The sequence below is a fragment of the Callithrix jacchus genome, chromosome 7 (assembly GCF_049354715.1).
Source record: "Callithrix jacchus isolate 240 chromosome 7, calJac240_pri, whole genome shotgun sequence".
Taxonomy (NCBI): domain Eukaryota; kingdom Metazoa; phylum Chordata; class Mammalia; order Primates; family Cebidae; genus Callithrix; species Callithrix jacchus.
Genome location: NC_133508.1, coordinates 59,877,310 through 59,904,576, shown reverse-complemented (window position 1 = coordinate 59,904,576; position 27,267 = coordinate 59,877,310). Strand labels below are relative to the sequence as shown.

General features: G+C 41.9%; 1 protein-coding gene and 1 non-coding gene across 17 annotated transcripts in view; one reads left to right on the top strand and one right to left on the bottom strand.

The window, feature by feature from the left end:
• The window catches only part of LUZP1 (leucine zipper protein 1), a 96,152-nt gene that overhangs the window by 13,049 nt on the left and 55,836 nt on the right, over positions 1–27,267 (top strand). The gene's annotated exons all lie outside the window — the stretch shown is intronic.
• LOC118143414 (U6 spliceosomal RNA) lies at positions 3,798–3,902 on the bottom strand. The gene has a single exon (XR_004727634.1). It is a non-coding gene; the product is annotated as a U6 spliceosomal RNA (small nuclear RNA).

The window sequence follows — 27,267 nt, the reverse complement described above, 5'->3', positions numbered from 1 at the left end:
TTCTTTTTTTCTTTTTTTTTTTTCCTTTTTGTGGAGAATGGGGTCTCACTATATTGCCCAGGCAGGTCTCGAACTCCTGGGCTCAGGCTATCCTCCCACCTCTGCCTCCCTAAGAGCTGGGATTACAGGTGTGAGCCACAGTGCTGGGTGGTGCTTACTTCTTTCTTTCTTTCCTTCTTTCTTTCTTTCTTTCTTTCTTTCTTTCCTTTCTTTCCTTTCTTTCCTTTCTTTCCTTTTCTTTCTTTCTGATGGTGTTGCTCTTGTTGCCCAGGCTGGAGTGCAGTGGCACGATCTTGGCTTACTACAACCGCTGCCTCCCAGGTTCAAGCGGTTCTCCTGCCTCAGCCTCCCAAGTAGCTGGGATTACAGGCATGCACCACCATGCCCAGCTAATTTTGTATTTTAAGTAGAGGCGGGGTTTCACTATGTTGGACAGGCTGGTTTCTAACTCCTGACCTCAAGTGATCCCCCAGCCCAAAGTGGTGGGATCACAGGCGTGAGCTACCATGCCTGACCTACTTATTTCTTACCATGGAAGCATTTCTGTTAAAATGGAGAGTACTTAAGTAATCATATATTTTCATTTATGTAATGGAAGTTGATGGATAGCTAATGGTCCTTCCAGTGTAAAGAGGCCATTATTAAGGTAACATTTATTATCAGAACCAACCATTTTTAATGTAATACAGCTTTTAGGGACACTGTCAATTTATGAGTAAAGTACACTGTAGATAGGACCCTGATAGTCGAAGCTGAAAGATGTGGTATAAACTTTGATGCATATAATAGATGTATGGCAAATGGAATGAATGAATGAATGAATGTATTCCCTTTTTTTTTTGAGTGCAGTGGTGTCATGAAGTCTCACTGCACCCTCAACTGCTTGGGCTCAAGTGATTTTCCCACCTCAGCCTTCTGAAAAGCTGGGACCACAGGTGTGTGCCACCATGCCTGGCTTACTTTTTTTTGTTTGTTTGCAGAGATGAGGTCTCCCTATGTTTCCCATGCTGGTCTCCTGGAACTCCTGGGTTTAGGGGATCCTCCTGTGTCCCCCTCCCAAAGTGTTGGGATCACAGGAATGAGCCATCATGCACTGCCTTAATGCATTCTTAAAATAAAAAAATCAGCTTTAGTGAGGTAATTTACATACAATAAAATTCACCAATTTTAAGTGTATAGTTTGATGAGCTTTGGCAAATGTGTACAGTTGTATAATTACCACCACTGTGTTTTTTTTCTAAACTGTGTATTATCTTTCATAGGAATTGGGTAGCAGATTTGTCCCTGGGAATGTTATGAGGTTTTTATGTTCAGATTCAATGCTGTGAGATCAGAATGAATATTAGAGTGTTAGTGGGCCAACTTGGGAGGAAATAGGGAAACCTTAGGTATTTAATGGTGAGGTAAATGGGAAGAATAAGAGAGAGAGACATTTATTGGGATCAGGGAAAAGATGAATAAATTCAGGAGAAACTAGATTTTAGTTACTTTTAGGACAGAAGATGCATTTTGGGGAAAAGGTTACTCAAAGATTTATTAAGAAGTTGAACTTTTTATTTTATTTCTTTTGAAATGGTAGCTCCTGAAAAATTCAACATCTTTGTTTGTATTTAAGAAGTGCTTAACGAATTATGGTTGTTCAAATAATACTTAAGGGTGGAGATGCTATAAAGTGGTTGAAGGCCTTCCCTTTCCACCTATGAGAGAATATCCTTAGTGTTGATCTCTAACTTGTTTTAAGTAATATTCCACAAAGAGAAGAATACATTAGGTAGCAATTGAAGCTTGCTCGGAAGATTGTTTTTCCCTTTTCATAATTTCTGAAATCATTGACCTTCTCCGAGTATGCTTTAGCTCAAGTCTCTGTCTCTATCTTAGAAAATGCCTGGGACCTCTGAAGATCTTTAAAATACCATATTAAAATATGAACCACAACATAACAAGCATTGCTAACATTTTTAGGCATTGCTATTTTCATCTATTAGTTTCTTAATTTCTAGAGATTCTTCCTTATGTTCTAAGGAATTTATAGTTAATCCTTTAGTATTGCACAACTTCCTTCCCAGACCCAGCATTTTTTTTTTTTGAGATGGAGTCTTGCTCTGTTGCCAGGGTAGAGTGCAATGGTGTGATCGGCTCATTGTGACCTCTGCCTCCTGTGTTCAAGCGATTCTCCTCCCTCAGCCTCCAAGTAGCTGGGATTACAGGTGCCTGCCACCACACCTGGCCAATTTTTTATATTTTTAGTGGAGATGGGGTTTTGCTATGCTGGCCAGGCTGGTCTGGAACTCCTGACCTTGTGATCTCCTGGCCTCAGCCTCCCAAAATGCTGGGATTACAGGCATGAGCCACTTCACCCAGCCTGCCTGTCTCCTTCCTTCCTTCCTTCCTTCCTTCCTTCCTTCCTTCCTTCCTTCCTTCCTTCCTTCCTTCCCTCCCTCCCTCCCTCCCTCCCTCCCTCCCTCCTTCCCTTTTTTTGAGATGGAGTTTCGCTCTTGTTACCCAGACTGGAGTGCAATGGCGCGATCTCGGCTCACCGCAACCTCTACCTCCTGGGTTCAAGCAATTCTCCTTCCTCAGCCTCCCAAGTAGCTGGGACTACAGGCGCGCACCACCATGCCCAGCTAATTTTTGTATTTTTAGTAGAGATGGGGTTTCACCATGTTGACCAGATGGTCTCGATCTCTTGACCTTATGATCCACCCGCCTAGGTCTCCCAAAGTGCTGGGATTATAGGCGTGAGCCACTGCACCTGGCCTCTTTCTTTCTTTTGTTTTTGAGAGGCAGGGTCTTGCTCTTTCTCCCGGGCTGGAGTATAGTGGCAATCATGGCTCGCTGCAGTCTCTAACTCCTGGGCTCAGGGACTTCTTCAGCCTCCTGATTAGCTGGGACTACAGGTGTGTACCACCATGCCCAGCTAATCAGGAAACTTTTTTTTTTTGTAGAGACAGGTCACGAACTCCTGGGCTCAAGCAGTCCTCCCACCTTGACCTCCCAGAGTATTGAGATTACAAGCATGGGTGGCACCTGGCCCCAACATTTATTTATTTATTTATGAGATGGAGTCTTGCCCTGTCGCCCAGCCTGGAGTGCAATGGCACAATCTTGGCTTACTGCAACCTCTGCCTCCTGGGTTCAAGTGATTCTCTTTCCTCAGCCTCCTGAGTAGCTGGAATTACAGGCACCCGCCACCACGCCCAGCTAATTTTTGTACTTTTAGCAGAGATGGGGTTTCACCATGTTGCTGGTCTCAAACTCTTGACCTTGTGATCCACCTGCCTCTGCCCCCCAAAGTGCTGGGATTACAGGCATGAGCCACTGAATCTGAACTTACTCTTTATAAACATGGTACTTGAATCACTGGCTATTTGAATTAACCGTCTCACCCCCATTTTTTTTTTTTTTTGGGAGAAGAAGTCTTGCTCTGTAGCCCAGGCTAGAGTGCAGTGGTGCCTTCTTTGCTCACTGCAACCTCCGCCTCCCAGGTTCAAGTGAATCTCTTTCCTCAGCCTCCCTAGTAGCTGGGACAAAAAGTGCGTGCCACCATGCCTGGCTAATTTTTTGTGTTTTTAGTAGAGACTGGGTTTCATCATGTTGGCCAGGCTGGTCTCGATCTCTTGACCTCTTGATCTGCCCACCTCGGCCTCCCAAAGTGCTGGAATTATAGGCATGAGCCACTGCATCCGGCCTCCCTAGTTTATACACATCCGAAAGGTTCTATCAGGGTAATCTTTCCTTCAAGATCTGCCATATTTGCATGTGGCCCTTTATACCTGTTTATTTTATAAAAAAAATTTTAAAAATACAAATGTTTCATGACATACACATGTCATCCTTGTGCAGGATACCAGCTAATCTTTGTACGGTTCCAATTTTAGTATATGTGCTGTGGAAGTGAGCAGTCTATTCCTGTTTTTGTCTGGACAGAATAATATTTAAAAAACATATGTTATGAGGCCGGGCGCCGTGGCTGAAGCCTGTAATCCCAGCACTTTCGGAGGCTGAGGCGGGTGGATCATGAGGTCAAGAGATCGAGACCATCCTGGTCAGCATGGTGAAACCCCGTCTCTACTAAAAATACAAAAAATTAGCTGGGCATGGTGGCGCGTGCCTGTAATCCCAGCTACTCGGGAGGCTGAGGCAGGAGAATTGCCTGAACCCAGGAGGCGGAGGTTGCGGTGAGCTGAGATTGCGCCATTGCACTCCAGTCTGGGTAACAAGAGCAAAACTCCCTCTGAAAAAAAAAAAATGTATGTTATGTTTAAAACTTTATTATTGAAGTATATAATGCATGTACAGTAGGATTTCAACGTGAATTTGAGGAAAAAAATGCATATACAGAAAAGTGCATGTGAAAGTAGAATTTGATAATTTTTTTTCCCTGAAAACTGAATATACCTATGTAAGCAGCACCTAGATCAAGAAACAGCGTTACTAAGTACCTAGAAGCTCCCATCCAGTTCCCTTTCAGTTCCTGTCTCCTGTCTGCCACCCAGGGTAATCACCATCCTGACTTTTGACAGCATACATTATTTTGTTCTTTTTTTGTACTTTGTAAAAATTGAATCATATAGTATAATTTTTGGTCTGGCTCCTTTTATTTAACACTAGTGTGAGTGTGCAACAAGTTTTAGTGGTTTTCTTTTGGATTTGGAATAAAATCCAAATTTCAGCTTTTTCTTCTTTGAGATATCTCACTCTTGCTCAGGCTGGATCTCAGCTCACTGCAACCTCTGCCTCCCGGGTTCAAGCGATTCTCCTGTCTCAGCCTCCTGAGTAGTTGGGATTATGGGCGCCTGGCACAGTACCTGGCAAATTGTGTGTGTGTGTGTGTGTGTGTTTTGAAAGAGTTTCACTCTGTCACCCAGGCTTGAGTGCAGTGGTGCGATCTCAGCTCACTGCAACCCCTGCCTCCCGGGTTCCAGAGGTTGCCTTAGCCTCCCGAGTAGCTGGGACTATAGGTGCTCACCACCATGCCCGGCTAATTTTTGTATTTTTTAGTAGAGATGGGGTTTCACCATCTTGGCCAGGCTTGTCTTGAACTCCTGACCTCGTGATCCACCCACTTTGACCTCCCAAAGTGTTGGGTTTACAGGCATGAGCCATTGCGCCCAGCCATTTCAGCTCTTTATTTTGACCTATAATGCCCTGTATAGCCCAGCCCCTGCATACCTTTTGAGTAAGCAATTGGCATCTTATGCCAATCTCATTGCCCATTATGCTTCTGTTATGTTAGCTTCTTATTTGTTTTTATTTTATTTTATTTTTGAGACAGAGTCTGGCTCTGTCACCACCTGGAGTGCAGTGGTGAGATCTCTGCTCACTGCAACCTCTGCTTCCTGGATTCAAGCGATTCTCCTGCCTCAGCCTCCCGAGTAGCTGGGACTGCAGGTGCCCTCTACCACGCCTGGCTAATTTTTGTATTTTTTAGTTGAGATGGAGTTTGATCACATTGGCCAGGCTGGTCTCGGATCTCTTGACCTTGTGATCCGCCTGCCTCGGCCTCCCAAAGTGCTGGGATGACAGGCATGAGCCACCATGCCCGGCTATTTATTTTTATTCTTATTTTATTTATTTATTTAATTTTTAGAGATGGGGTCTTACTCTATTGCTCAGGCTGGTTTCAAACTCCTGGTCTCAACCTGTCCTTTTGCCTCCAGCATAGCTGGGATTATAGGTGTGAGCCACTGGCCTTATTTATTTTTAAATTCAACAAGCTGTTTCCTACCTCAGGGCTTTTGTATGCATAGCTCTGTCTTCCTTGAACACTTCTTTCCCTTGCTCTTTGCGTGACTGCCTTCAGGCCTGAGCTTATATATAAATAGGGATACTTTCTCTCATCTCCTTTCTTATTATTCACTATTACTGGCTTCTGTTGCCTCTTTTCATAGCTCTTACTACAGTTTATAATGATATATCTGTGTGCATGATTATTATCTATAGATAATAATCTATATTACTAGATTCTACGAAAGGAGAGAACTCATCTGTTTTGTTCTCCAGTGTATATCTAGTACCTAACACAGTGAGTGATGTATAGTAGGCATTTAACAAATATTTAATGACCATATTTCCGATTCAGCATCTTTGTTCCTATTCTTTTGTCGTTTTCTCTTACGCTGTTTAACTATTTAAATCTTTTCCACCCCTCAAGACTCAGCTCTGTTCTCTTTCTTTGAAGTCTATGGTGACTTTGCAACAGTTAATCTCTTCTCTAAAATTTTATAGCATTTATTGCCCATACCACCTCATGTTCATGGAAAGTCACACTATCACATATCTTAATTTATCTAGTTGTAGCAAAAACTTCTTATTTTCTCAAAAATCTTGTAGCTTGTAATACCAGTACCCCTCATATTTTTGATTAACTTGACCAGCTTCCATTAATATCTTAATTACCTAATTTGACTGGAAGCTTCTTGTTTTAGCTAATGCCCTCCTCAGTTCTTTGATTAACTTGACCAGCTTCCATTAATATCTTAATTACCTAATTTGACTGGAAGCTTCTTGTTTTAGCTAATGCCCTCCTCAGTTCTTTTCACTGGTACATAGTAGATCCTCAGAGTTTTTGATGGTCGATAGATGATATTTATGTATAGGTAGCAATTTTAATTTCTTAAGCTTATTAACATGGATTTTTTTTTTATTAGAATCCTGCTTAGTGTTTTCTCTAATCTAAAGGCCTGGAGTACGCCAACTGCTTCAGGCGATATAGAGACTATTAAGGTGTGAAGTACAGGAGTCCAGTCCTAATGCCACAAAGAACATACTCCTTTGGAACTTGTCACTGGCGTAGAATGAACTATTCAGTTTTCCTTCTTGGAAGAAATGCTTAATCAGTGCTTATTTAATGCTCACATTGGAGTTACTAACAGAAATGAGACACTAGGTAGTACTCTATTTGAATTATTGTGTTGACTAACGTTTTGATGTCAACAATGAAAATCTTGAGCCAATTAAATCTGCTTAAAGCTGCTTTGTCTGATCTGTCGGTAAGCTCTCTCAGTAGTTATTCTTCCTCGTGTTAAAGGAGAGGAATTTATGTTCTGTAAGCCAATTTAAATGCAAATTTAAATTAGTAGCAACTAAGTTGATTTAACTCAGTATGTATTTCAAATTAAGTGGTAAGTGTACATACTTTTTAGGAGGTACCTACTGTGTATTTTAAATCATCGATTATTTTGAAAGTATAACAAGATTATCGGGTAAATTAGTAATTGTGTTTTTTGTTTTGTTTTTTTTTTTTGAGATGGAGTTTCGCTCCTGTTACCCATGCTGGAGTACAGTGGTGAGATCTTGGCTCACTGTAACGCTGCCTCTCTGGTTCAAGCAATTCTGCCTCAGCCTCCCGAGTAGCTGGAACTACAGTGCAAGCTAATTTTTGTATTTTTAGTAGAAACGGGGTTTCACCATGTTGGCCAGGCTGGCCTCAAACTCCTGACTTGGCTTCTCAAAGTGTTGGGATTACAGGTGTGAGCCACCTGGCCTGGTGTGGTATTGATATTGTTAGCCATTGGCTATGTGACAAGCACTATCTTAAGCATTTTATGGCATCAATTTATTTACTCATTCACTCAACAAATATTTATTGAATACCTACCATGGTTCAAGCACATAATCTCATGTATTCTTTACCACACCCATGAAGTAATTATATAGTTTTTAACTATATAATTTTAATTCTTTTAACCCCATTTTGTAGATGAGGAACTAGTGCACACAGAAGCTAGATGTCCAGTGTCACAAAGCTGTTGAGGGTCAGATTGGGATTTTTTTTTTTTTGAGACAGACTCTTACTCTGTTGTCCAGGCTGGAGTGGAGTGGGGTGATCTCAGCCTTCTGCAATATTCGCCTCCTGGGTTTAGGTGATTTTCATGCCTCAGCCTCCCAAGTAGCTGGGACTACAGGTACATGCCACCACGCTTGGCTAATTTTTGTAGTTTTAGTAGAGATGGGGTTTCACCATCTTGGCCAGTCTGGTCTTGAACTTTTGGCCTTAAGTGATCCACCCGCCTTGGCCTCCCAAAGTGCTGGGATTACAGGTGTGAGCCAACATGCCCAGCCCCAGATTGGGATTATTATTAAAGAATACCAATACTGACATCTTGGCATGAATTAATTCTGTGCTAGATTTTTATCTTTGCGAGGGGAGCAGTAATCAAATTTTGAAGTCTCTGGTAAACTGTAGTTAAAATGATTAGTATAGCATTCGATAAGCTAAACTGAGGTTATCTCTCTCGCCCCTAACCCATCTCTTTTTTTTTTGAGATGGAGTCTTGCGCTGTCATCTCAGCTCACTGCAACCTCTGCCTCCCAGGTTCAAATGATTTTCCTGCCTCAGCCTCCTGAATAGCTGGGATTACAGGCACCCACCACCACACCCAGCGAATTTTTGTATTTTTAGTAGAGACAGTGTTTTACCATGTTGACCAGGCTGGTCTTTAACTTCTGACCTCAAATGATCTGCCTACCTTGGCCTCCTAAACTGCTGGGATTGCAGACATGAGCCACCACATCCGGCCTCAACCCATCTTTTATTTTTTTTATTTTTTTTTGAGATGGAGTTTCGCTCTTGTTACCCACGCTGGAGTGCAATGGCATGATCTTGGCTCACCGCAACCTCTGCCTCCTGGGTTCAGGCAATTCTCCTGCCTCAGCTTCCTGAGTAGCTGGGATTATAGGCACGCACTACCATGCCCAGCTAATTTTTTTGTATTTTTAGTAGAGACAGGTTTTCACCATGTTGACCAGGATGGTCTCAATCTCTTGACCTTGTGATCTACCTGCCTAGGCCTCCCAAAGTGCTGGGATTATAGGCGTGAGCCACTGCGCCCGGCCCACCCATCTTTTAAAAGAAAAATTTCACAAAACAAACAATATGGAAAGTCGTTATTTTGGAAAATGCCAGTTTATTCAAACCAAGGTGAACCGAGTATAAAAAGATGAATGGATATAAATAACCATATTTAATACTGTGCCTTCAGGGGCACTCTGGAAGCAAATATAATAATAGAAGTATGAGTTTCAATGTTCAAATTAGGTAATTTCAGTTGTTTTTCATTACTTTGCAGTATCATTTTACTGCTTTTACACAGATCTGGTATATTTCACATTTCCAATTTTGTTACTGTGTAGTTTTACTAAGATATTATGACTACCTTTTTTTTTTTTTCTTGAGACAGTCTTACTCTGTTGCCCAGGCTGGAGTGCGATGGTGTGATCTTGCTATCTCAGCTCACTGTAACCTCTGCCTCCTGGGTTCAAGCGATTCTGCCTCAGCCTCCCGAGTAGCTGGGATTGTAGACACGTGCCAGCTAATTTTTGTAGTTTTAGTAGAGACGGGGTTTCACCATGTTGGCCAGGCTGGTTTCAAACTCCTGATCTGGCCGTCTCGGCCTCCCACCATGCCCGGCCCTTTTTTTTTTTTTTTTGAATAAAAGAGACAGGTTCTCATTCTGTTGCCCAGGCTGTAGTGCAGTGGCTTAATAACAGTTCATTGCAACTTTGAACTCCTGGGCTCAAGCGATCCTCCTGCTTCAGCCTCCCGAGTAGCTAGGGCTACTGGTGCATGCCACCATGCCTTGCTAATTAAAAAAAATTGTTTTTTGGTAGGGACAGTTTTGTTTGTTTGTGGCTTATTTTTATTTTTTTAATAATAAAGACGGGGTTTCACCACGTTGGTCAGACTGGTCTTGAACTCCCAGCCTCAGGTGATCCGTCCGCCTTGGCCTCCAAAGTGCTTGGATTACAGACACGAGCCACCACTTTCGGCTGTTTGTATTTTTAGATGGAGTCTCCCTTTGTCGCTCAGGCTGGAGTGCAGTGTCATGATCTTTGTTCACTGCAACCTCCGCCTCCTGGTTTCAAGCAATTCTCTTGCCTCAGCCTCCTGAGTAGATGGGATTACAGGTACCCACCACCATGCTGGGCTAATTTTTGTATTTTTAGTAGAGATTAGGTTTCACCATGTTGTCCAGGCTGGTCTTGAATTCCTGACCTCAGGTGATCTGCCCTCCTCGGCCTCCCAAAGTGCTGGGATTATAGGTATGATCAGATAGGTCTTGATGTGTTACCCAGGTGAATCTTGAACTCCTGGCCTCAAATGATCCTCCTGCCTCGGCCCCCTAAAGTGATGGGATTATATAGGTGGGCACCACTGCACCTGTCCTAGGACCACTTTTTAAAAACAAACATCAGAACCCTCCAAATAGGAAGTTATTATTATTATTTTATTGAGACAGGGTCTCACTCTGTTGCCCAGGATGGACTGCAGTGGCGTGATCACAGCCTTGAACTCCCAGACTCAAGCAGTCCTCTCACTTCAGCCTCCCTAGTAGCTAGGACTACAGGCACACACTACCACATCTGCTAATTCTGATACTTTTTGTTAGAAATGGGATTTTGGGGCCAGGTGCGGTGGCTCAAGCCTGTAATCCCAGCACTTTGGGAGGCCTAGGCGGGTGGATCACGAGGTCAAGAGATGGAGACCATCCTGATCAACATGGTGAAACCCCGTCTCTACTAAAAATAAAAAAAAAATTAGCTGGGCATGGTGGCGCGTGCCTGTAATCCCAGGTACTCAGGAGGCTGAGGCAGGAGAATTGCCTGAACCCAGGAGGCGGAGGTTGCGGTGAGCCGAGGTCGTGCCATTGCACTCCAGCCTGGGTAACAAGAGTGAAACTCCGTCTCAAAAAAAAAAAAAAAAAAAGAAATGGGATTTTGGCTTGTTGCTAGGCTGCTCTGCAACTCCTGAGCTCAAACGATCCTTACACCTTGGCCTTCCAAAGTGTTGGGATTACAGGTGTGAGCCACTGCTCCCTGCTTTGGTAATTATGAATTTATTTTAGTGACATTTCCAAATTCTGAAATATCTGGTATACTTCTTTTGAATTTGTCTTTAGAGCATATTACACGTTACTAATTCTGGTTAAGTCTTCATTTTATGGGTGCTTCTATTTAACTTTTGGCGATAGGAAAGTCTGGTGAATGAAGTGGGTGGTCAGCATTGTTTCTGGTCACAAATGACATGCAATTCTAAAAGGGGATACTAGGATTTTGTGTCTATATGAGGTTTGTCTTTGAGAATCCTATAAATGACATGTCAAAAAAGTTTTCAGTCTTGGCCACATGATTGGAAGATGTGTCCAACCATCCCAATTCTTGGAAGATCTTACCTCCCACGATGATGCCATTGAATACCAGCACTTGTTTTCAGTGCTGAAACCTCTATGAAACAAATCATGGTATGAACACAACTCGTATTACAATTAAATTGGAATTCTCTTAATGAAAACATTAGCTTTTAAATATTAATTTATTAAACATTAATAAATTAATATTTAAAAATTTATCTAAGAAACATTTTTAGTCTGCTGATAGGCAACTCTATATAGGAACAGATTTGAACTGTTCTGTTGCCCAGGCTAGAGTGCAGTGGCACTGCAACTTCTGCCTCCCAGTTTAGAGCGATTCTTCTGCCTCACCCTCCCGAGTAGCTGGGATTACAGGCTGTGCCACTATGCCTGGCTAATTTTTGTATTTTTAGTAGACACAGGGTTTCACCATGTTGGCCAGGCTGGTCTTGAACGCCTGACCTCAAATGATCCACCTGCCTTGGCCTCCCAAAATGTTGGGATTCCAGACATGAGCCATTGTGCTCGGCTGGCTTAATTTGTATAGGCTTTCTACAGATGGCTGAAGAGCTCAAATAAAAAAATGGTATCATTTAACTTGGTGTGACAGCATTTTGCTGTTTCTAAACATAAATCTCTGTTTTCATGTAGTTTCAAGTTAACAGAAAATGTTAAATGTTGAGATAAATAAAGTTAATTTTTGTTGCAAGTCCTGGAACAGTTTTATAAAAAATGTGCTATTTTCCCAGTTTTCTGGGGTATTTATCTGATTTTGGCCATTTTAGTGATTTATATCACTAAATACCAGTGAATAAGCAGCTCACTTAAGTTTTTTTTTTCTTTTGAGACAGAGTTTTGCTCTTGTTTTCCAGGCTGGAGTGCAGTGGTGCAATCTTGGCTCTAGGCAACCTCTGCCTCCCAGGTTCAAGCGATTCTCCTGCCTCAGCCTCCCGAGTAGCTGGGATTACAGGCGCCCGCTGCCATACCTGGCTAATTTTTTGTATTTTTAGTAGAGACAGGGTTTTACCATGTTGGTCAGGCTTGTCTGGAACTCCTGATCTCGTGTAGTCTACCCGCCTCAGCCTTTTAAAGTGCTTCGATTATAGATATGAGCCACCACATCTAGCCCATTTAAGTTTTTTTTTTTTTTTTTTCCGGAAACGGAATCTTGCTCTGTTGCCCAGGCTGAAGTGCAGTGGTGTCATCTTGGCCTCCTGGGTTCAAGCGATTATCCTGTCTTAGCCTACTGAGTAGTTGGGATTACAGTGTTTTTTTTTTTTTTTAGAGATGGAGTTTTGCTGTTGTTACCCAGACTGGAGTGCAATGGCACGATCTTGGCACACCGCAACCTCCACCTTCTGGGTTCAAGCAATTCTCCTGCCTCAGCCTCCCGAGTAGCTGGGACTACAGGCACGCACTACCATGCCCAGCTAATTTTTGTATTTTTAGTAGAGACGGGTTTTCACCTTGTTGACCAGGATGGTCTCAATCTCTTGACCTCGTGATCCACCTGCCTTGGCCTCCCAAAGTGCTGGGATTATAGGTGTGAGCCACCGCGCCTGGCCAGTTTTTTTTTTTTTTTTTTTAAGAGATGGGGTCTCTCCATGTTGGCCAGGCTGGTCTTGAACTCCTGACCTAAGGTGATCTGCCCACCTCAGCCTCCCAAAGTGCTGGGATTACAGGTGTGAGCCACCGTGCCCAGCCTCATTTAAGTTTTATAATTGAAAATTTTCTAAGAATTCTTAGTCATTGGCCGGGTGTGGTGGCTCACACCTGTAATCCAAGTACTTTGGAGGCCAAGGTGGGTGGATCACCTGAGGTCAGGAGTTCAAGACTACCCTGACCAACATGGTGAAACCTCGTCTTTATAAAAAAAAAAATTAAGAAAAAAAAAAAGTATTCTTAGTCATTGAGGACTAATGATGAAACTAAACACTGACATCTATGTGACAGCTATAGTACTTCAGTACTTTTTATGTGTTTAATCTCCTTTAGGGTAGATATTAATACTGTTGTTATCCCCATTTCACAGAGGAAAAAACTGAATCGCTAAGTTGTGAGATAAGTTTGCTCGAAGATGATTACCAAGCTAGAATTTGACTTTGAGCTTACTGTTGAACCTTACATTGTTTTAACCAGAGCACAGTGATTTTATAAACTTTGTGCCCTGCCCTCTAAGTAAATGAGGTCAGCATTGTCTTATGTTTCCTAGGATCAAAAGAATGCCGTTTTTAGATCTTGATGGACTTAAAGATTCATTAAATGGAAGACTCTACAGAAGTATACAGAAGCTAGTTCAATATGGAAGATTCTTATGGAGATACTTAAAGTGCAGTTAGGCTGTGTAAACAAAGTAATGGTCCCTGGTAGGTTTAAATCAGGAATACCAGTTTTTATGCTTTCTGCCACAGCTGTAATGGAGTGCAATTTGGTATATTCTTAGTCTAATTTGATAAAATTAGACATTTTCCAACATATGCCAAAATATTTTTTGTAGGACTTTGAGGATTTATGATTATATCAAGAATTTTGTTTTGAGACTAGATGCTAGGGCTGTTTTAAAGTGACTACCAGAATCTTAAAAGACGGGTGATGGAAAAATAGATGGGAGGATAGTGAGACAGTTAATGGAGCAGGGAGAAATAAGGTAACTTTAGAGAGAGAGAGAAAAGGAAAATAAAGAAAAAGAAGGTAGATTCTCCCTCTGTCCCCTAGGGATGGAATGCAGTCATGTGATCGTGACTCACTGCAGCCTTGATCTCCCAGGGTCAAGCAGTCCTCCCAACCTCAGCCTCCCCAAACAGCTGGGACTATAGGCACAAGCCACTACACCTGTTAATTAAAAAAAAAAAATTTTGTAGAGATGGAGTCTGCCTATGTTGCCCAGTCTGGTGTTGAACTCCTGGCCTCAGGTGATCCTCCCACTGTGGCCTCCCAAAGTTCTGTGAGTTTTGACAAATGTATACAGTCCAACAGACACCACCACAATCAAGATTTAGCACAGTTCCATCACCTCCCCAAAGTCCTTTCTGCTGTTATATAGTCTGCCCCAATCTCTACCCCCAGGCAAACACTGAATTGTTTTCTGGTCCTATCATTTTGCCTTTTCCAGAATGTTCTGTAAGTGGTATTGTATAGTCTGTAGCCTTTTAGTCTGGCTTATTTCACTTAGCATCATGTCTTTGAGGTTAATCCATGTTATTGTACATATTAGTAGCTCATTCATTTACATTGCTGAGTAGTACTCCATTGTATAGATGTACTATAGTTCATTCACCAGTTGAGGAGCATTTGGGTTGTGTGTGTGTGTCTGTGTGTGATAGTCTCACTCTGTTGCCCAGGTTGGGACTGCAGCCTCGACCTCCCAGGTTCAAATAATTCATCCACCTCAGCCTCCCAACTAGCTGGGATGACTACAGCTTTGCACCATCATTCCTGGCTAATTTTTTTGATTTTTAGTGGATATGAGGTCTCACTATGTCACTCAGGCTGGTCTCTAGAACTCCCAAAGTGCCATGTCTGACTTAAAACCAAAAGGAAAAAACAGGTAAGAGGAAGGGCATCATCTCAGATTAAAGGAGTTTTTCATGTTGAATTATTTAACCTTATGAAAAATTTACTGTTCTTGGGTGAAAATATCATTGACTAAAATGAACGTGCTAGGAGGTCTGTTATGCTAATAGTGTATGTTGCAATGACAGTTTATTGTTTACTGAGATTAGTTTAGGCTGAAGTGGTCTGTGAGGGCTTCATGCAGGCAGTTAGACTAGAGTTTTTCAGTGGTAGATGAACAGAGGTTGAAGAGGCAGAAAGGAAAGAGATGGTTTTGGTTTTTTTTTTCTTTTACTTTTTAAATTTTTTTCTTTTGTATTTGAGAAAAGTAAGGATGAGGGGATGGTTTTCTAGGCAAGAGCAAATCAAGGGCAAAGTTGGAGATTAGAAAAAACTTACATTATTGATGGGAACTGTAAATACTTGTCTAATCCAATAATAGAGTTTAGATTATGGACTAGGAAGGAGATAAGATTAGTGAAGTAATGCTCATTGAGAGTATGAACAGTCTTAACAGTCATACTGAGGAATTTGGACTTGATCTTGCTAACATTTGGGAATCATTGAAGCAGTGACTTGATGAACTTGGAATTATGACATTAATTAAGAAGGGTTATATAGATTATCAGAGAGGAGGCCAGTAAGGATTTTTTTTAAAGAAATACAGTTGTAAACACTGTACAGGTGTGACTTTAGCAAGTGGAATGGAAAGAAAAAGGAATACATTGGAGAGATTTTGGAGAAGGAAGAGATGGGACTTAATAATACAGAGAAAGAAGAAACGAAAGTGAAGATAGCTGTTGTTATTTTTTTTCTTGAGATGAAGTTTTGCTCTTGTTGCCCAGGCTGGAGTGCATTGACGCAATCTTGGCTCACTGCAACCTCCGCCTCCCAGGTTCAAGCAGTTCTCCTGTTTCAGCCTCCTTAGTAGCTGGGATTACAAGCGCATACCACCACACCCAGCTAATTTGTGTATCTTTTCACCGTGTTGGCCAGGCTGGTATCTAACTCCTGACCTCCGGTGATCCACCTACTTTGGCCTCCTGAAGTGCTGGGATTACAGGTGTGAGCCACCATGCCCAGCTGAAGATAGCTTTTGAGCTTATGAAATTGGTAGAATTGAGGAACGTTTGTGATACTGGTTAACTGAATTTGGAAAGGGATTAAGACATAGCCTTTCTCTTTTACCCTCAAATTCTCTGCTAACTGCATTATATCCATATGCTTTATCAATTTCATTTATTTTTCAAGATGTTAAGATTTTCTAAAATTGTCCAGGATTAAGCTGGAAATTAAAAGGTTAGTTTATTTTGGAAATACTCCTTTGGAAAAAAATACAGTACATTTCAAATCATGAAACACTGTATAAGTTCCTAGTTATGAAAATCATAAAATCATACCCTAATAAATACTATCATCCTTAGTTAGGTTACCTGTTAGGTAGAGAGGACTTTTTGGGAAACATTTATTATTTTATGATTTGTTTAACATAATTTGCCCTGTGTGTATTAACAACAGTAACCAGTAAATTGTGGTTCAGCTTGGATGGTTTAGTTTATAATGATATTAGTTAAAATAGTCATCCATTTCTGTCATTGCAACATGTGGAGTATATTATCTACCATTTCTTCCTTTTTTTTTTTTTTTTTTTTTTTTTTGAGACGGAGTCTTGCTTTGTTGTCCAAGCTGGAGTGCTTGGCTCACTGCAACTTCTTACCTCCCGGGTTCAAGTGATTCTCCTCCCTCGGCCTCCTGAGCAGTTGGGACTGCAGGTGCGTGCCACCACGCCCAGCTAATTTTTGTATTTTTAGTAGAGACAGGGTCTCACCATATTGGTGAGACTGGTCTCAAACTCCTGACATCATGATCCACCTGCCTCAGCCTCCCCAAGTGCTGGGATTACAGGCATGAGCCACCGCACCGAGCCATTACCTACCATTTCTTAAGCATCTACTGTGTAGTAGGTACTTGACTTGTATTAACACGTTAATCTTTACAACTGCCTCATGAAATAGGTATTATTATTTCTACTTTATAGATGAAGAAATGGAAGCTCCTAGAATTTTAAGAAATATACCTGGGAAACCAGTAGAGTTAGAATTTTTTCTTTCTAGATTACTGACTTCAGAGTCCATATTTTTTCTCTTCTATTCTTGGATTAGACATCATAAGAATAGAGGCCGGGCATGGTGGCTCACGCCTGTAATCCCAGCACTTTGGGAGGCCAAGGAGGGCGGATTTCCTGAGCTCAGAAGTTTGAGACCAGCCTGGCCAACATAGTGAAATCCCATCTCTACTAAAAATACAAAAATTAGCCAGGTGTGGTGGCAGGAGCCTGTAATCCCAGCTACTCGGGAGGCTGAGGCAGGAGAATCACTTGAACCCAGGAGGCGGAGGTTGCAGTGAGCCGAGATTGTGCCACTGCACTCTAGCTTGGGTGACAAGAGCAAGAGTCTGTCTCAAAACAAAAAAAGAATAGGGATAAAGAGTGGGTTAGTTGGGATTATTGATTAGATAGTAATTTGAATCAGTGAAGTGCTAACCTAGTATTAACTGGTGTTAATTATCCTTTTCCATCCTGTCTGAGTGTGCAAAGGGGGCTTAAAAGACCCAGTTCTGGCTGGGCACGCAGTGGCTCATGCCTGTAATTCCAGAACTCTGGGTGGCCGAGGTGGGTGTATCATTTGAGATCAGGAGTTCAAGGGCATGGTGGCTCAATGCCTATAATCCCAGCACTCTGGGAGGCCGGCAGGCAGATCACCTGAGGTCAGGAGTTTAAGATCAGCCTGGCAGGCTGCTCATGGTGGCTTACGCCTGTAATCCCAACACTTTGGGAGGCCAAGGCGGGTGTATCACTTGAGGTCAGGAGTTCAAAACCAGCCTGTCCAACATGGCGAAACCCCATTTCTACTAAAAATACAAAAAAAATTAGCCGGGCATGGTGGTATATGCCTGTAATACCAGCTACTCGGGAGGCTGAGGCAGGAGAATCGCTTGAACCTGGGAGGCGGAGGTTGAAGTGAGCCAAGATTGTGCCACTGCACTCTAGTCTTGGCAACAAGAGCAAAACTCCATCTCAAAAAAAAAAAAAAAAAAAGATCAGCCTGATCATGGTGGAGCCCTGTTTCTGCAAAAAATGCAAGATCGTGCCATTGCACTCCAGTCTGGGTGACAGAGCGAGATACCGTCTCAAAAAAAAAAAAAAAAAAAGACCCAATTCTAAACCTGTATAAATAAATAAAAATAGAAGACCCAGTTCTAGTCATGTGGCATTCATTTATCTTTTGGGTAATGTCCCTCCCATGCCTTTGTAGAATGCAACAAATCCTTATTAAAAACAAATGTCTAATTTGAAAAACAAACACAAACTGTTGACACAGTTCAGCAAATCGCTAGTCTTGGCAAATGAAATTAAAGGATGTTTCAGGTCCAGCTTCTGGGAAAGTGGGTTTTGGAGATCATTCTACTTGAAAGTTAGGGCTAGTTAGTGCCGAAGACTTTGTCTGTGGTATCCAGCAGTTTTTTGGTATGTTCCTCTTCATTCTCCTCATCCTCTGCAGCCATGAAATTCTTTAGATTACCCTCCTTCATCTTCACCGTTGGTAAAAAGTTATCTCAAAGTTCCGTCTGCTGCTATTGCCTCAATATTTTAAAAGTTCAGTCCCATTCCTTTCTACCTCATTCTTGATGTTCCTTTACCACTTGTTTCTGCTCGGTCTGGTAGAACCTGTGCACAAATGTGAGCAAAGTCCTAGGTTCTTACTCCTTTTTCTTCCATCTCATAACCCATAAGTGAAAACAAGGCTTTTTCTTTAATGAATACTGTTATTTCTGTTTTTGCTTGTTTGAATGCTCAACAACTCCTTGGATGAAGGGAGCAAGCAGTGTAGTTCTAGTCATTCACTATCCCTCTAGACCATTGTTTGGCCATTTTTGCAGTTTCTGATTTTTCAAAAAGTCCTTATCATCTGTTCTCTCCCCATTTTTATTGCTTTTGTCTGATGACGTCCAGGATCCACATGGATTAGTTTTCTTCTCCATTGCATTTTCTAGTATTCAGTTTGTCCAGTACCTCACTCTCATCAATTATCTTTCTTTCTTCCATCTTCAGCTTCGCTATTGAGTCTTTCTTTTCAGACTCCAAATACAGAAGTCTTATCTATCCTAAAACAAATACAAATTTTTTGCCTTTTATCTTTTTGAATTATTGCCATCTTTTTCTTATTTCTAAACATTTTTAAAGTGGCATTCTGTATGCAGCTTTGCTTTTACACTTTTTATCACCTTTCCTGTCTTGTTTCTGTCCCCAACACTACTGTAAATGTACATTCAAAAGACCCAACATCTGTATATTCAGGCATTTTCCTAGTCTTCTTTTTTTTTCCTTAATATCTCTGCAGCTCTGCATTTTTCTTCTTTTTTTTTTTTTTTTTGAGACAGAGTCTCGCTTTTGTCACCCAGGCTGCAGTGTGGTGGCTCGATCTCGGCTCACTGCGACCTCCGCCTCCTAGGTTCAAGCCATTCTCCTGCCTCAGCCTCCTGAGTAGGTGGGATTACAGGTGCACACCACCAAGCCTGGCTAATTTTTGTATTTTTAGTAGAGACAGGGTTTCACCATATTGTCCAAACTGGTCTCAAACGCCTGACCTTGTGATCCACCCACCTCAGCCTCCCAAAGTGCTGGGTTTACAGGCGTGAACCCCACCCCCGGTCATATTTAAGTTGTTGATCATCTTCCTTCAGCATCTTTGACTAGGAGCTAAAAATGTTTATGTTTGACCCCATGTAGCCTGGGAAGGCCATTTTACCTTGCATTTGGCTGGTTGTTGGACTCTGATGTTCATCTTGTGTCCTGTACTGACTAGCAGAGAAAGGGTGGAGCAAGTTGGCACTATACATCTTATAGTGCTCTGTACTCTGTGGACTTTTAAGTAAATAATTGATTTGACTTGCTAGTCTTCCTGTTTTCTCTTCCTCTCTCTCCGGTCCTGCTGTGGCTTGTGTGTAAAATGGGTTGCTCACTTCTGGTCTTGACTCTGATTAAATCTATAACATGTAAGTCTTATGTTGTTTTTAGAGTGGACTTTCTTAATTTTTATTTTTGAATTGAATTTTTTTTTTTTTGAGACAAGTTCTCACTGTCACTTGGGTTGGAATACAGTGATGTCATCACAGCTCACTGCAGCCTCGACCTCCCAGGCTCAAGCAGTCCTCCAACTTCTGCCTTCTGAGTAGCTAGGACCATGCACCTGTACTACCACACCTGACTAATTAAAACAATCTTTTTTTAGAGATTGGTCTCCCTTTATTGTGTATTCTGGTCTTGAACCCGGTCCTCACACCTGTAAACCCAGCAAGCACTTTGGGAGGATCACTTGAGGCCAGGAAGGCTAAAGTACAAGTATCACTTGAGGCCAGGAATTTGAAACCAGCCTGGGCAACACAGTGAGTCCCAGTCTCTTAAAAAACTAAATGAATTATACCCTCCTCTCAGAATAGTTGCTGGTACATAGTAAGTGCTAAGCAAACACCATTCGCTGCTATCATTAATATTTTGATTTCATTTTTCTTTGCCATTTTTCATGTAAACAAATATCTAAAAAATGTTTGCCTCAAAGCTACCAAGTAATCTGGAAATGGGCATATGTTTTATATTTCATATTTCAGTGTCTCCATACTTTGGTAATATTTTCCAGTAAATTTATAATCCATGTAACTAACATTGCTGCCTATGTGAGCATCTGTTCTACTATTCTGAACTTAGGAAATACAAGAATACAATAGTTACATTGTATTTCTTATGTGTAGTGATAATACTACAAACTCTTATCTCTTAGTACAAACTGCCACTTTTCTGATTACATTTGACAGTCACTCTGTATGCCTTTTTATCACATGCCCCAAATTAAAATAGGTAGTATCTTCTTAAAATTATTTACTCTACTTTTTCATTTGACAAATCTTAAGCCCAAACAGTAAAGTGACTTGTGACTTGCTCAAGTTCATACAGGTAGACGATGATAAAGACCGACCCAGAACCTTCAGAGTGAGTTCAAAGCTCTTTTTCATCTCTCTGGGCTGAATAATTCTGTTTCTTGTCAGGGGAGGTGATAAACATCTGAAAACAATGAATGACTCAAATCTCCCAAGGTTAAAAAAAAAAATTTCAAGAAGCAAATCTTCAAAGGTCATTTACTGTAGCACAACAACAACAAAAGTGACATAACTTAGTACTGTTTCCTTCTCAAAAAATAGGACAGGTTATCTCAAAAATTTGCTTTACTAAATTTGTATTAGCCTAACCCAAATCTCACGCTACTTCTTCCCAGCTATTGCTGCAACTTTCTAAAACTAGGCAAAGTCAGCTCAAAATTCTAATGACAAACTCCAGGAAACTGTCACAGTGTAATGTTATAGCAAATATTCCTGAAAATAAGTGGTGCTTGGGAATTCTATTCTACTGAGATTCTCAGTGTGATAGAATCTGATTTGTTTCTTCAGAAATACCTTTCCATGAAAACCATACTAAAATAAAAGAGAATACACAAAACTTTTCTTGTTTACACCACTAACTGATGTTTAAATTTTCCAATTTTTTTTTTAGACAGAGTTTTGCTTTTGTTACCTAGGCTGGAGTGCAGTGGCGCGATCTCGGCTCACCGCAACCTCTGCCTCCTGGGTTCAAGCAATTCTCCTGCCTCAGCCTCCCGAGTAACTGGGACTATAGGCGTGCGCCACCATGCCCAGCTAATTTTTGTATTTTTAGTAGAGACGGGGTTTCATCATGTTGACCAGGATGGTCTCAATCTCTTGACCTCGTGATCCACCCACCTCGGCCTCCCATGAGTGCGGGGATTATAAGTGTGAGCCACTGCGCCCGGCCAAATTTTCCAAATTTTTAGTGGTACTTCAAATCTAATAAGCACTTATCAAAGGAATTAATCTGTAATCATTAATTATTCATTAATTAATCTGTAATTATTTTTTCAAAAAGTCTGGCCTGTAATCCTAATGCACGTCTGCTGCCTAAGTAGCTGGAACTATAGGTACATGCCACTATACCTAATGTTTGTATTTTTTTGGTAGAGATGGGGTTTTGCCATGTTGCCCAGGCTGGTCTCAAACTCCTGGGTTCAAGCAGTCCTCCCACCTTGGCCTCCCAAAGTGCTGGCATTACAGGTGTGAGGCACCACCTGCACACCCTATTTAGTTTTCAAATTCTATGTAATAGGTATTATCCCTATTTTACAAATGAGGACACTGAGACACAGTTAAGTAACTTGGCCACACTGCTATTAAGTGACATTGTGTGACTAGGTTTGCCTGACTCCAGAGCCTCTGTTCTGCATAAATTTATCTGTTACATGTTAATCTCAGAATGCATAAAGAAAATGGTGTATGATGGTGGGGACAAATAATTCAAATATTTGTTGAATGTTCTACTAGGTTATTGTGCTTGCTTCCTTAATGCATGTGTAGTAATATTCTAACATTTTCATTACATGTTATAAGTATATTTGAGTAATGTATACTCAAATTTATTGATTCAGATGGGCTGAGTTTGAATTCTAGCAGTACCATATAATATTTGTGTAAACTAGAGAAAGGAACTCTGTTTTTCTGGGCCTCAGTTTACTCATCTTAAAAATGAGGTTGGCTGGGCATCATGACTCATGCCTGGAGTCCCAGCACTTTGGAGGCCAAGGTGGGCGGTTCACCTAAGGTCAGGAGTTCGAGACCAGTCTGACCAATATGCTGAAACCCCATCTCTACTGGAAATACAAACGTTAGTCAGGCATGGTGGCATGTGCCTGTAATCCCAGCTGTTCAGGAGGCTGACCCAGGAGAATCGCTTGAACCCAGGAGGTGGAGGTTGCAGTGAGCTGAGGTTGCACCATTGTATTCCAGCCTGGGCAACAAGAGTGAAACTTCACCTCAAAACAAAACAAAACAAAATGAGATTAATATTATGTGCCTCATAGGGTTGTTGTGAGACAATACATTAGTTCACTCAAAGGGCTTTAAATGACACAAACACAATAAATATTACCTGTTATTATTGTGTTATGCTTTTAAGTTTTTTGGGTACTTTAACATTTCCTTCAAATAGCATTTCTCTGAGAGAAGTAGGGTCTAGAGTCTGTTACATTAAGTCTTGTTTTTACAGATGAGAAATCTATGAAGGAATTTAAGGAACCAGAATAAAATTAAAAGAAATAGGCTGGGCACAGTGGCTCACATCTGTGATCCCAGCATTTTGGGAGGCTAAGGCAGGAGCATCCCTGGAGCCCAGACATTAGAGACCAGCCTGGGCAACATGGTGAAACCCTGTCTGTACACACACATAAAATACAAAAAAATCAGCTGGGTGCGGTGACATGTGCCTGTGGTCCCAGCTACTTGGGAGGCTGAGGTGGGAGGATCACTTGAGTCTGGGAGTTTGAGGATGCAGTGAGCTGTGATCACACTATTGCACTGCAGCCTGGGCAACAGAGCGAGATCCTGCCTCAAATACAAAACGAAACAAAAAGAACCTGCTAAAACCCCCACCAAAATGAAAAGAAATACAATTTAAAATATTCCTTAACCCCAATCTGAAAGAGAAAAAAAAAAGGGCTTGGGATGTGTTCTAATAGTTACCTGTCTTACATAAGCAGGACTAAGCTGTGGTATTTGGAATGAGAGAAGAGATCTTTGCTGGCTACTCCTTTCTTCTTTTTGTTTTTGATTCTCTTCCTGCTGTTAGATGGGAGGTGGGGAGGATGTTGCTGCATCTTTCTCATGTCCTCTTCCTAGACGGCTATGTCTAGCCTAGCCATCTAGGAAACTGAGAAACAATATTTGAAAGATGTCACATTTGCTGGGAACTGAGAAGACAGCTTACCTTTTTTATGTGAAAAAAAGGTAAAATGAGGGGAGACGTGAGCTACTAGTATGATCTGTTGGTGTTATGTGAATTGTTTCACCAGTTTAACTCTTAAACTGAATTAACTGAATCCCATTCTTTTGTTGTGTGTCAGTTTCCTGCAGTCATTTAGAGACAGTTTTGGAATCTAATTACTTCTAGGGTTTTTTCCCTTTTTACAGCCTTATGCCATTTGATATCTCTCAGCTGTCAGCACCTGATTTTGCTGCAGTATGTACTGCATGATCTCTGCATTGCTGTAACCAGACCTCAGTCAGAAGTACTCTTTCCATATCTTTGATGAAAATATTTATTTGCATTTCTCCCTCAGGCTAGTATGCTATAATATTGGAGACTCTTCCATACCTTTTAGAAAAACCTGAAGAGTCATTGAAAAGTCACTTCATGTTGGGGCTTCTCTTGGCTAGCATTTCTCTGACTGTAGCCTTCCCTTATATCTAATGCATAAAAACACTGTCTTTTTTTTTTTTTTTTTTAAACACTGTCTTTAGCAAATGTATATTGCACCTGTCCTTGGAAGGGGCTACTACCATACTAGTTACTGGAACTGCAGAGAGTATAACAGCATATTGGATTAGACAGAATGAATATAGATAAAGCATTACACTTAATGGAAGAGAGCTTTAGGATAAGGCAATCCTGAATTTAATCCCTAGTGCTGCCTCTTAATACCAATGTGATGCTGAGCAAATTGCATAACCTCCCTGAACCTCAGTTTTTCTCATCTGTAAAATAGAAATAGCAATAATAAATACCTAGTTCTTAGGGTTGTTTGAAGAGTTAAATGAGATAATAAATTTGTAACACCTAACAGAATGCTGGGATGTATTCCTTACTGTGAACTGTTAGAAACCTTCCGAAGTTGAGTTTCTTGTTAAAATTGGGGTATTGATACTTATCTCAGATTTCTTGTAAAAATTAAATAAGGATCGTAAACAGATAACCTGGCACAAAGGTTTTATCCAGCATAACAATCCTAGGGGGATGTTTATGGTAAGAATATGTGCAAACAGCAACTGAAGAATCTAAACACTATACAGTATTTCTACTGAAATCATACCATCACCAGTAACTAGCCAGTGCTGCTTCAGCAATCTGGGTTACTCTGGCTGTGTCGAACTAAATACATGCATTTCCAGTTATATTTTGCCCACTATTATTTCCTTAGTATATTTGGAAATCTAGTCCTTTTTCTTTTTTATACATAGATTCTACTTGTTCTTAAAGAGTCAGCTTAAATTTCACCATAAAGCTTTCTCAGATCACTCTGGAGAAATGATTTGTCCCACTTATAAATGCCATTATGACATTTAGGATGGCATGGACTGATATGCAGCATCTTTGCTCCCATTATCTGCTTGGGAAGCACTTCTAGTTTTTTTTTTTAATTAAAAGAAAAAAATAGAGGCTGGGTGGGGTGGTTCATGCCTGTAATCCCAGCACTTTGGGAGGCTGAGGCAGGCGGATCACCTGAGGTCAGGAGTTCAAGACCAGCCTGACCAACATGTTGAAACCCTGTCTACTAAAAATACAAAACTTAACTGGGCTTGGTGGCGGGTGCCTGTAATCCCAGCTACTTGGGAGGCTGAGTCAGGAGAATCACTTGAACCTGGGAGGCAGAGGTTGCGGTGAGCCGAGTTTACACCAGTGCACTACAGCCTGGGTGATAAGAACAAGACTCCATACAAAAAAAAAACTCTAAAAAAAAAAAAAAAGGCATTACAAAAGGAGAAATGACAGTCACTGTCACCAAAATTAAAGTGTCATGTATCCATAGAATATTAAGTAAAAATATTTCATTAAAAAAATGTAAAAAAATTTAGAGTGGGCTAGGTGCAGTGGGTTATGCCTTAATCTCAGCACTTTGGGAGGCCAAGGCAGGACGATCACTTGAGACCAGGAGTTGAAGATCAGCCTGGGCAACATAGTAAGATCCTGTTTCTACAAAATATTTTAAAAAATTAACTGGGCATGGTGGTGTGTGTACAGGTGCTCATGAGGCTGAGGTGAAAGGATCATTTGAGCCCAGGAAGTCAAGGCTCCAGTGAGCTATGTATGATCTTGCCACTATACTCCAGCCTGGGGGACAGTGAGACCCAAAAAAACCAATGATTAGAGTAAAAATTTCAAGATAATTTCATGTTATGGGCCATGAGGTCTCCCTGCTTGGCCTGTAGTGCTTTGGTGGCCCATGTGGCAGGGGGGTGGCTGTGCTGCTGTGCCCACCCACCTTGCTGCCCAGGTTAAAATATAACAGACTGAATACTATGCCCCTGGGTACTCTCACTTCCTCCCGGGAAACCAGAGACTCACTGCAAGTGGCCACCGACATGGCTTGCTCCCCTCATCAGCTCTGACCAGTGAGACCCATGTGAGTGGTTGAGGACAAGGACATACCTGTCTTCTGCTGCTCTTGAATGTGGCACGAGGGTGTGGTTTGCCTATAGAAGACTCAAGGAATACACTGGGAAGGTACTGCCCAAGGCTTTTTGTCTCCCCTGCAAGGTCCCAGGTTCCCTTGCCTGGCTCCCCTGAACTCAAAGCTGAAAGCAGCTTTCATGAAATCTAGCTTCCCTCCTTTTCCTCAGCTTCCAGGAATGTGGGGCCAGGCTGTGTCCCATTCTCCAAGAGCCAGGATGAGGGCTATCTGTCATGTATTGATGACTCCTCCCTGCTGGCCTGGTCAGAATAGAAGGGTGGTAGGGACTGCTTCTATCCCAGCCCATGGACCAGGTAGCTGTGGCTGTACTTAGCCTCTTTACTGGATGGCTCCAGGAGGACCTTGGTGGGTTCTTTATCCGCCTTCTTTCTGGGCACACTGTGGCTGAGGAGCCAGCTTGTAAATTCCTTGAGCATTGGATTGGGCCCCAGCATGAGCCTGGTATGGCCTGGCTAGCTCTGATGCTAGAACAGGCCAATGTTGGGGATGGTCTGGATCTCCATGATAGCCTCTAGCAGAATGACCAGTGAGAGCTGTAGCTCTGAGGGTGCTGCCATCAGCAGGTATCACCAGCAGCAGACACTGCTGCAGGCCCTGAGTGAAGGGCATGTCTTTAGGTGCCACTGGCTTATATGAGGGGGGCAAGGGGTCAAGGAGGCCGAGAGAGGCTCACAGTAGATCCAGTTGAGGATGTTCATATTGCACAGTAGCTGGATGCGCTCCTCCTTGGTGGTCCAGAGCTAGAAAGGCAGCTTGCTGGCCTCTAAGGGCAGGAAGGACTTTTAGCGCTGGTAGCAGGCTATGAGCAGCCAGGCAAGCAGTGCCATGCCACTGCCCGACAAGGCATTGCAGTGGTAGTTGAAGATGGCATTGTGAGTCAAGTTGTCCAGTAGCACCACCAGCTCCCAGGAGTTCAAGGACAGGGCGTGGCTCCTCTGGTTGTGCACCTGCAAGATCCGGGTGATCATGAACTGCTTGGGGTTCTGCTTGAAGCCACAAGAGATGGCCAGGAGCTTGGTGTAGGTGTAATATGTGTAGTACCAGTAGTACTGGTCTCCCTTCCCCCCACCCACGTGAGTGGCTACCAGCTTTTGTCAGCCATCGTTGTAGTTGCCCTAAGGCAGAAAACAGCAGAGAGCCTGGATAGGTGCTGCTATAGGAGTGAGAATGGCCAGGCCCTTCAACTCCTGAAGAAAGCACCAAGAGGAATAGTAAGA